Raw genomic sequence first — 11,771 nt, forward strand, 5'->3', positions numbered from 1 at the left:
TTAGTTTTCTTCCAAATGACCCATCACAATTAGTTAATAGGCTATTATTGTTATTAGGTAGTAAGAAGGCTGGAAACAACAATTGTTTTAATGAATCCTCAGCCATTTTAGATCAGTTGATGAACATGAAAATAATTAATAAATGTCAATACAAAGATATTTTATTAGATATTAAATAAGATGAGAAGCACAATTCTTAGTTTTAATTTCACAACGAGCGATTACACAGCTTCATTCCCTTACCCACTACAACTTGACCCCCTTACCTCATATGAGGCATCTTTGTTGTCAATGGAAACTTACAATACCCTTTTTAATATCACAGAGAAAAACAACAAGTTTAGTTATAATCCAGGCACTGCCTACAAAACTATAACTGTTTCACCTGGAGCTTACGAGATTTCTCAAATATCTTCAGAAGTCTCTCGCCTTATGAAAGAAAAAGGTGATGAACCAAAAAATATTGTAATAGATATTCAAACACACACTTCAAAATCAACTATTAAACTGAAAAATAATTATAAAGTTGATTTCACGATTGAAAATTCGTTCAGAGAGCTATTGGGTTTCTCTTCAAAAAAGATTGAAAATAACGGGACGTTTTACAGTGATAATGTTATCCAAATATCCTCCGGTATAAATTCAGTATTAATTCATTGTGATTTGATTGATGGTGCTTATAACGATGGAATAAGAACAAATACAATATTTTCATTCAGTGCATACTCAACCCCGATTGGTTATAAATTTAATATGGAACCAAAAAATCTTGTCTATTTACCTGTGTCAGGAAAAACCATATACAGAGTAAATTTTAGGATAACCGACCAAGATAATCGTATGATATCCTTTAATGATGAAATTATATCCATCAGAATTCACCTACGTGAAGTTTTTCAATAAATAAATAATGGTTATTGTAAGAAAACACGAGTTGGGAAAATATAAAATAATTACAGGGGAGGGCATGTTCCTTTCACCAGACTATACAAGGTATGTGGGTAAAGGATACTATAAACCTAAGAGACAACGGGGTGTGGGTCATCAATTTCGAAATAAAGGAGATGGGATAATTGATACTCTAATGGGTATTGGTTCAACCATTCTTAAACATAAAGACCTAATTGGTTCAACTGCTTCTCTCATGGGAAATGTAGCAGGTGTTGTAAAGAGTATAAAAGATGCTCAAAAGGAGTCCCATAAATTACAAGCAATCAAAGAAATTAAAAAAGGTAAAACTCAACTATCTTCACAAGAACGACAAAAAATCATTAAAATACTTGGGTCAGGGTTTCAACAATTTTAATACTATATAAATACAAGTATGGAAGCGATTGATAGTATCTATGATTTGGATGATACGATTATCATTTCAAACTCTACTAAAAAGGAAGACTATTTTAAGGTAAATGCTATTACAGGAACCGACTGGAATTCAAACGGAACAAAAAGTTTTGAAATAAATAATCAACAAACTTACTTGAATATAGCTGATAGTTTCTTGCTGTGTAAATTTAAATTCACTAAGGCTGCGAATAATACTAATGCTACACTCGTAAATGATTTCTTCTGGAAAATGTTTGACAGTGTTCGCCTGTATATTGGAACACAAGAGGTTGAAGCGGTTGATTATGTCTCTGCTACATCTGAAATGATGAAATTTACACTATATTCGTTTGGTGATAGAATGGGTAAGGGAGCTGTTGAAGGCTTTATTCCTGATATGTCAACGGGAACAAACACAGACCCTGGTTATAGTCAAAGGAAGTCAATGTATAATGATGACGCAAAAGCTGAGAATAGTTTTACCGTAGCAGTACCTCTTAAAGGTATATTTGGATTTTGTGATTATGATAAAGTTTTGTATGGTCTTAAAATTAGATTTCAACTACAAAGGAATGATAATGTAAATAGATTGCTTTTTGGGGCTGAAAATGCTTTTGGCGACAATAATAAATTTGTTATTAATGATTTGTGTTGGTATATCAATGAATATACTCCTAATCTTAAAACGGAGGAGATGTTAAATAGAAGACTTAACTCAAAGAAACCGCTAAATGTATCATACCTTAAAAGAAGATGTCAACACGTTAAACTGGAACACACTACCTACACTTGGAATTTGGGTGTTCTTGAAGGAAAGCCACGATACCTATGGCTCATTTTTAAAAAACCAGATGGAGAGGAGGGTACTAATAAGAATAATGCGCTGAGTGATAATGCTAAGGTGAAACAACTTCGGGTTTCTCTTGATGGCACATTTTATCCGCGAGATAGATTGGAAATTGATTGGGAAAAAAATGATTATGCGGAAGCCTACAAGTCCTACCAAAAAGTGTGTGAAAGTAATGGTAATAATGATCCTATTTTGGATATGGTTGCATTTAAAGGTTTATATACAATCTACGCAATTGACCTGAGTTCTCAAAAGGAAACTATAAAGTCTAATCGAGTGGATACTTCTCTATACATTGAAAGAGGGGAGAATGAAGAAGTTGATGCTTATTGTTTGCTTTTGGAGGAAACAGAATTACAGATTAATACAGATAATGGTGTTATGATTAATATCACATAGGTTTTTTCTCATAAATAAATGGTAGGGGTATATGTTAATCAAATCAATCTTAATAAATTAACATCTTGTATTCAAAATCAAAAGCCTTGTATTATTAATGTTAATACAATTCAAAGAAAAGGAGCTGTAAGAATTGATGTTTTACTCACACACACACAAGTAAAAACACTAAATGATGTTGGATCACTTAAAATTAAAATGACGAAACCTATGTTAAAGAAATATTCAATAGACGAGTCAAGAGGAGGATTTCTCCCGTTTCTAATTCCTTTATTTGCTGGTTTAAGTGCGGCGGGAGCATTGACTGGTGGTATTTCAGCAGCGGTAAAAACTGCTAACGAAAGGAAGGCACAACTAAAAGCTCAAAAAGAATTGGAAAGACATAACAAGGAGTTGGAGAAACAAATTAGTGGAAGTGGTGTAATTGTAGATTTTGCTCAAAAACTTGAAAGTCTACCTGATAAAGCTAGATTGTTGGTTGGAGATATGCTTTCCTCTATCGCTCAAGCGGGTGTTAAACTAACTAAACGGGGTAATGGATTGTATCTTTCTCATAAATAAATGGATAAATGGTTTAAACAATTTGGAAAGAATACAACGTCAAATATAGAACTAGCTAAGTATTGTAAAACACTAAAAATTGATAATGTGGTTATTTGTATGAGAGATGAATTAATACATATAAATAAGAATACAAAGAATATTATTATGAATTTAGACACACAGAATGGTTCTCATTGGGTTTGTATTCATAATAGTCAGGATAAATATTATTTTGATAGTTATGGTATGCCACCACCTGTTGAAGTAATACAATTCTTACAGAATGGTGTTTATCAAACATTCCAAGTTCAAGAAATTAATTCTAAATGTTGTGGCCAATTATGTTTATATGTATTATTTCAACTCAACAATAATGAAAATTTTTATGATATCATTTTTTATCTAATATAAATGACCTATGTTGGAAAAGATGGTTCTATCTTTGGAAAATCCTCTCAGGATATTGATTTATCAAATTATTATACAAAGGCACAGGCTGAACGACAAAAATATAGTGTAAGTAAAAATATTAATATGAAGAATACTTATAAATTAATCAATTATCCAAACCCTACAGATGCGAATGACTTGATTAGATTCAGTGATTTATCACAATATATATCTTTAAAGAAAACAGCACGTTTTGTGAAACAAGTAAAATTTACAACCACAACACCTGGTTATACTGACCATACACCTTTCCTCATTGAATTTAACTACCTGCTTACAATTAAATTTTATAAAGAAGGACATTTAGTTAATATGCGAATTAATAAATGGGGGTATGATATGCCTGATTTAGGGTATAATTGGTCTTTTTCAATAAACATAGAAGACCTACATGATTTAAATCAGTCTCGTAAAGAAGAATATTATCCACTTGGTGAAGATAAGGATTTATGTGGAAGTACAATTAGTAAACAACAAATACGTGATTTTAAGAAAATAAAAATATATGATAGTATAGCGATGGTTCGCATGACAAAGAAGGAAGGTAATGAGATAAGGATAGAAAGCCGAGGAATACAAACCGATTTGGTAGTGGGAAGATGGGGTGGTATTACCTGTCATAATATTAATCTCACATATATTTCTGATACATAAATGGCAGGAAGAAGACTACAAGAGAATTATAATTTTTGTATTCAAGGATACCTACAAGAAAAGGGTGCTCGGTATTACATACCTTATGATTTGGAGCATATACATGGGAATTTTGTCATAAAAAACTGGCCTTATACTGATATTGTTAAACCCACAAATAGAGACTTGTTTAAAATATTAAATAAAAATGAACTTCTCAAAGTTATGAAATATAAAACTCTTTTAGAAATCGTCAACAAATCTTATTGGTATCCTATTATGAGAAAAATAATTATAGATACAAGAATATCTCAAAATCCAGATGAGTATATGTATAATATTCTTTGGGGTTTAAACTCAAGGGTAGCAAGGGATGAGGACGGAGTTGAAGAAGAGAAGGAGAAAAGAGAGAAAAGAGAGAAGGAGGAGAGGGAACAAAGAGAGAGGGGGGAGAGGGAGATGGAAATCAGAGCGATTCAAAAAAGAGTGGATGTATTACAGCAAGAAGATAAATCTCAACTCACCGAAGAGGAAAATAAAGAAAGAATGAATGCTGTGAAAATATTGATATCAAAAATTGCTAAGATAAATGAGGAAGGAGTTAAAGAAGAGAAGGAGGAAAGAGAGAAAAAGGAGAAGGAGGAAAGGGAGAAAAAGGAGGAGGAGAGGGAGGAAAGGGAGAAAAGAGAGAAAAAGGAGAAGGAGGAAAGGGAGAAAAAGGAGGAGGAGAGGGAGGAAAGGGAGAAAAGAGAGAAGGAGGAAAGGGAGAAAAGAGAGAAGGAGGAGAGGGAGCAAAGAGAGAGGGAGGAAAAATATAAAAAGATGGAAATCAGTGAGATTAATAAAAGATTGAAGGTATTACAGCAAATAAATCAAACTCAACGCACTGAGGAGGAAAATAAAGAAATGAGAAGTCTAATGAAAATATTATTTTCAAGAATAACGACGTCAATGTCTTCAGTTTCAGGGAGGAGATTTAAATGAGAAAGTGGGGATAAAGAAGAAGAAGAAGGAAAAGATTATGTGGTTGATGATGTCGGTGTAATTGACTTTAGTTAGTTTTATTTGTAAATAAATGGAGGAGAGAGTGAAGGCATTCCTTAGGATTCTTTATGTTTTAAAAATCAAGATTGAAATGTATATGTTGAAAACCAAAAAGGTTTTGATACTCTGTCGGAATTTTTCTGATAAATAAATATGAGTTATTGTCTCAAATGTAAAAAGAAAACTAAATCTAAAAATATCTCTTATGTTAAAGCTAAAAATAATAGAGTTTGTCAAAAAGGAATATGTCAAGTGTGTGGCTCTAAAAAGTGCCAATTCATCTCTCCTAAAAGAGGAGGAGACATACAAAAGTTTCTGTCAGGAAGTAAATTTACAACAACTGGAATTCCAGGGGAATTACACCTTCCAGGGTATTCTTTCTGTGGTCCAGGAACAAACTTGGATAAAAGATTAGATGAGGCTAACAATCCTAAACCTTGGTCTAAACCTACAAATAGGGTTGATGAAGTGTGTATGAAGCATGATATTGCTTATGGGGATACCACTACGTTGACTGAAAAACATAAAGCCGACAGCGAAATGTTGTATAATTTGTCTTTGATACAAAATCCAACGTTGAGAGAGAAAGTTGATAGGTTTATTGTGAGAAATTTGATAAATGCTAAATTGAAACTTGGTCTTGGTTATTCCTCAAAAAACTATTAGGCTCTAATGATGTCATCAAGACTGAGGAGCTTTTGGCTGAAGAATTACACAAACCTATAATCACAAAGTTTAAAAGAAGGAAGGTTTATTCTAAATACACCGACCACATATGGTCCGCTGATTTAATTGAATTGAATAATGACAGGGGATACAGGTATGCTTTAACCGTTATTGATTTGAGGAGTAGATTTGCCTGGGTTGTCCCTTTAAAAAAAAAAAGGGGTGATACTTTAATGTTAGCCTTTAAGCTAATATTTGATCGGGATAAAAGGAAACCAAAGAAGTTATGGACTGATGAGGGAACAGAGTTCTATAACAAAATATTCATGAAATTTCTTAAGGGGAAGGGTATTAAATTATACAACACCTTTAATGAAGGAAAGGCAGTTGTTATTGAGCGTTTTAATCGTACTTTGAAAGAGAAATTATATAAAAAATTCACACAACTCGGTTCTCAAAAATGGGTGTATTTAATTCAGGATATTGTAGATAATTACAATAATACAGTTCATTCATCAACAAAATCAAAACCATCAGAAACATTTACAAAATTAGAATATGAAAAGGAGATTAATTTGAGAAAGCCCAAGTTCAAAGTTGGTGATATGGTAAGGATATACAAATGGAAAAGCCATTTTGAGAAAGGTTATACACAAAAATGGACTCGTGAATTATTTAAAATCATTGATGTAATGGATACAGTCCCTTGGACTTACAAATTAAATGATTTAAATGGAGAAGAAATCTTGGGTTCATTTTACTCGCAAGAATTACAAAAAACAAAGCTAATAATTCATTAAACAACATTTCTATTCACCCCACCCAGATTAGCTAATTTAATTAGTGGTAATAAAAAAAATATTAAATAAACAAAAATCATAAGCCACACCCACACAGACCACGCCCACACAGACCCCACCCACACAGACCCCGCCCACACAGACCCCGCCCACACAGACCACACCCATCATCCCCCACCCCCAGTGCGTCCCCCACCCTTGATCCCCCCTCATCCCACCCCCACCTTCCCCACACACACAAGGGGAGGGGAGGGGTGGGATGAGGGGGGGCCAAGGGAGGGGGACGCACCTTCCTGTCCCTTTTCCTTTATTCTCTTTTTGTAATTAAGAATTAAATAATTGTAAACAAAACAAATATATATAAATATTGAAAACATTAAAATCTTTATATTATTAAAACATTTTTCTTGAGGTATACATTCAACTTCTCCCCAGCATAAGTCATCAATTTCTTCCCAGCACAAGTCAAAGGTTGGTTCAGCAGATGTCTTCAGGTTTTGAATCTCTTTCTATTAAAGACAAGAGGGGAGAGATATTTATTTCATATTTATGTTCCATGTCAAAGCGTCTTGAAAAGCGCTATACAAAATAAATGTATTATTATTATTATTATTAATATAGGGTCGGATGCCCTTCCTGACACCAACCTTGAATCACCTCTTATGATGCGCAGGGATATGGTGTACCTATTATAAACGGTGAACCACATACACACACGTACACACATGCTTACCTCGAAAAAATCCAGCTTAGCGTCAAGATCGTTGAGTTGAAAATGAAGAGTACCACAGGTTGGTAGGAAATAACCACTCCTTGGGAGATCAAAATCATCCCACTCAAAATTTTGGTCTTCGAGGTTAATACTGCAAACAAAATAAGGAGAAATTACTATGCTGAAGTAAGCCCGACAAAACATCACACACACGCACACACTTTCACAGATACATACACTCACATACACACACAAACACACACACATACACACACACACATACACATACACACACATACACACACACTAAGGCAGCGTCATTTAACACCAACGTATTTTATTTAGTGTCATACCTTTTACATGAATCCTCTAAGAACGGTGAAACTGGCAAATGGTTTAAATGCTCATTCGCCTCGTTGTAAATCTCTTTCGGAAAAACTTCATTTTCTGCCAAGACCAGGTCATTTTCAAAACCTGAATTGCTGTAATAAAAAAAATATATCATGTTATATAAATTTAAATTAATCACATACAAAGCTCTCACCAACAGTTCAATTCTGAATGTTCAAACAGTTCAAACTTACCCTTGTGAGTATTCTTCATCACTGGAATAAGACGAGTTGTCGTTCATCTTCATCGATTCGTAATTATGAAAACAGCACGACAACACGACTTTTATAATGTCCAAAATGTATTTTCGGGAACAGAACTCAGCTTTAACATTTCGAGGAAACAGGAAATAAGACCATGAGAAATTCCCAACGCGTCATTTCTTGTAAAGTTAAGCAACATGCCATTTCTTTCTTTAATTAAAAAAAGGTTCGAGGTTTAAGTATGGCATCCTTAATGAATGTGAAAAATATCAAATAAGACTTATTGAAAAGGCAACTGGTAAAAAAGTTCACAAAACAAATAAGAGAATTAATTTAAATACCGGTGAGTTGGGTAAAAAACATGGAAATATTTTTGAGTGGACGGAAAACTTTGATGGTTGTCAGGAAAATATATACTATAATTTTAAAATGGTATGTGGCACTGGAGGTGCTCAAACAAGAACATTGAGGGAGGTTTACCATTTTATCTTAGCTCAGTTAAAATATCTTGAAAAAGAACCAAACTCAAACCTCTTCTTTAATAATATATTAGATGGTGATGGAAGTTGGAGGCGAAATAAATTATTTCCTACACATAAACAAATATTTGTAGGGTCGTTGTTTGAGTGGGTTATATTCACCAGATGATATTAAGAGTAAAAGGTTAAAAGGTTCATAAGGTCAGAAGGATCACAGGTGTTTAAGTGGTCTAATGAATAAGGATAACATGTCAAAAGGTTAGAAGGTTCGTAAAGAACAGGGTGAGAGAAATAGAGGTCTTTAGGGGCAATGAGGGAGGGAAAGAATTAATATGGAAGTGAATGGGTCAATGTTTGAGTGGGTCAAAGATTAATCTGCCAGATGATATGTAGAAGAAGGATGATAGGTCTATAAGAGAAAACAAATATTTGTAGTGTTTGAGTGGTCTAATGAACAACATTAAGGATAGGTACTACAGACAAAAGGTTCATAAAGATGAGGGTGGGAGAAATAGAGGTGTTTATGATTTTTGAAAAAGACAAGGGGGTAAATGACATTAGATAGGGATTTCCCATGTTAAACGGAGGTGTCCCAGAAGCAACATTATTACACTACTGACCCCTTCGACCTCTTTAGACCGTTTAGACGCCTTTGATCCCTTTCAACCCTTTAGACCCCTGAGACCTTTTACACCCTTTAGACCCTTTTGAGACGTACACACCTTCTCTTTTTTTTTCTTTTTTTTGTTGTATACAGAGTCGAGGCTCGTGAAAGACCTAACATTTATCAAACAAAAAATCAAACAAACAAGCAAACAAAGTATATAAAAAGGAGAGCGGTCGACAAGATGGAGAGAGAAGGGGAGGAAGCACACAAACACAACATTTGAGAGCAGGGACATCGGGAGATGTGTGGGAGGGAGAGGGCCTGGGGGGAGGCAGGATAGGTATAAAACGCAAGGACACCAAGGACTTCCAGGAAAGAAGTCGACACCTCAAAAAAGTGGATTTGGGGTGAAATTAGCGGGGGTAGAAAAGATCAAGGTTTTGGATTGGGGAAGATAAGAGATGGCGGTGAACAGCCGTTTTAAAGACCTGGAGGGAGGAGTGGGATTGAAGAGAGTGAGGGAGTTTGTTCCAGAGGCGGGAGAAAAGAGGAATGAAGGAGTGAAGGTAAGCAGAGAGTTTTGATTTTGGCAGTTTAACCATAAGAGGGTTGCAGGCAGATCTTGTGCGACCTGTCGGAATATTTGGGGGACAGAGCCCAGAGAGAGCTGGGGGAGTAAGGCCGGAGAGGAGTCGGTAGAAGACGGAAAGACCACGGACCTGCCTGCGGTGAGTAAGTGAAAGGCCCTCGGAGGTAGCGTCATCGTGGGAGATTCCAATGATTCTGAACGCTTTGGTTTCAACAGCATGAAGACGAGCTAGGTGTGAGGCAGGAGCACCAGCCCAGAGGGGGAGAGCAGTACTCCATTGAGCTGCGGATGAAAGCCTTGTATGTGGTGAGGAGCTCAGGTGTGCCAAAGAAGGACTTCGCACGACGGAGGATGCCCAGTCGGCGACTGGCTTTGGAGGCCAGCTTAGAAATGTGGTTTTCCCAGGAATGATCATGGCAGATAGTGAGACCCAAAAGCTTGAGTGACAGACTTCTTGGAGAGGATTATTCAGAAAGTAGATGGGAGGGTTGGCCAGTCGGTCTTTTCGGAGAGACATAGTAAGAGTTTGAGATTTGTCAGGATTGAAAGACATGTTCCACTTGTTTGTCCAGTCTGTGATTTTGTCCAGGTCTGCAGAGAGTGAGGAGGCTGCAGACTGCCGATCTGAGGGATGAGGAATGGAGCGGCAGAGAGTGGAGTCATCAGCAAAGAGATAGAGAGGATTTTCAAGAGAGTCAGAGAGATCATTGATGAAGACCAGAAAAAGCACAGGGCCCAGAACACTGCCTTGGGGAACTCCAGCCTAAACAGGAAGAGGAGATGAGAGAAACCCATTCAGGGCCACACGTTGACTACGACTAGAGAGGAAATCCGCCAGCCATGCGTGGAGATTTCCATGGATACCAAAGGAGGAGAGTTTGGTGAGCAGAGCGGGGTGCCAGACCGTATCGAAGGCACGTGATATGTCGAGGGAGACAGCTCTAATTTCCTGTTTGGCATTGAGGACCTCCATCCATTGTTGAGACAGCAGAAGCAGCATGTCCAGAGTAGAGTGACCTGGTCTGAAACCAAATTGATGATCAGAGATCAAGCCATTGCAGAAGAGGAAAGATTTCATATCCGAAGCAATGATGGATTCCATGACTTTGCTGATAATTGGGAGAAGGCTGATTGGTCTGTAGTTGCTAGGATCTGTTTTTGCACCTTTTTTGTGCAAAGCGGTGATGTTGGCAGATTTCCAAGCAGATGGCAGCAAGGACACGGAGTCCAGGAGCAGCTGGGTACGTCTGGGTACAGATAGGGATGGGTTTGGGACACAAGATTTGGAGGCAAACACAGAGTTGAGGCATTCAGCTTTTTCACGTGCGGAGTCAGCTGTGTAGCCGTTTGAGGTAAGGGAGGGGATGGGGCGGGGGGGGGGGGGGGAACAAACACCAGAAACAGATTTGACCAGATGCCACCAGGATTTGGAAGAGGGAGACAGATAAGAGAGTTCGGTCTTGAGAACGGAGAGATATTTTTTCCTGGCTCTCCTGAAGGTGGACACACACTTGTTTTGGGCTTTGTGAAAGGAAATGAGATTTCCTTCCATTGGATTTGCTTTCCAGGAGACGAAGGCAAGTTTTTTTCTGGGCAACAGCCTCACCACAAGATTCCATGTACCATGGATGGGAGGAAGGGTATGACAACTGAAGACGAGATGGGATAAATCTGTGCATGAGAGAGAGCAATTTACTTTGGAAGAATTCCCAGGACGAGTTGATGTCAGAGGGGGTAGAGATGGGAGCCCAGTCCAGATGATTGATGGCTGCTTGAAGACCTTGCCAGTTGGCCTGAGTGAAATGCCAGACTCGTCGACGCTGAGCAGGCTCCCTGAGAATGGTCAGAGAGATGTCCACTTTAAAAAGCACATGATCAGATGAGCCGATTGGAGCAGAAGAAGAGCAGCAGACATTTTCAGGGAAGTTAGTCAAAACCAAGTCCAGAAGAGAAGATGCTCCGTTGACTGAGATCCGGGTCGGGAAATTGACAGATTGTGTCAGGCCCAGTGAGTCGCAGAAGTTCTTTGCTGAGGAGCCATGGCTGGTGAGAGAGGTACCCACACCCAGCCAACTGGCAT

At 37.2% G+C, this 11,771-nt stretch overlaps 1 protein-coding gene and 1 long non-coding RNA gene across 4 annotated transcripts in view; both read right to left on the reverse strand.

Annotated features, from left to right (window-relative positions):
• Positions 1 to 11,771, reverse strand: part of LOC137427079 (CD276 antigen-like) — a 338,480-nt gene that overhangs the window by 54,344 nt on the left and 272,365 nt on the right. The gene's annotated exons all lie outside the window — the stretch shown is intronic.
• Positions 6,348 to 8,611, reverse strand: LOC137433616 (uncharacterized). Its single transcript, XR_010985678.2, has 3 exons — positions 7,777 to 8,611; positions 7,445 to 7,574; positions 6,348 to 7,220 (listed from the first exon to the last, which is right to left on the reverse strand). It is a non-coding gene; the product is annotated as an uncharacterized LOC137433616 (long non-coding RNA).

The sequence above is a fragment of the Myxine glutinosa genome, chromosome 5 (assembly GCF_964187855.1).
Source record: "Myxine glutinosa chromosome 5, kmMyxGlut1.1, whole genome shotgun sequence".
Taxonomy (NCBI): Eukaryota; Metazoa; Chordata; class Myxini; order Myxiniformes; family Myxinidae; genus Myxine; species Myxine glutinosa.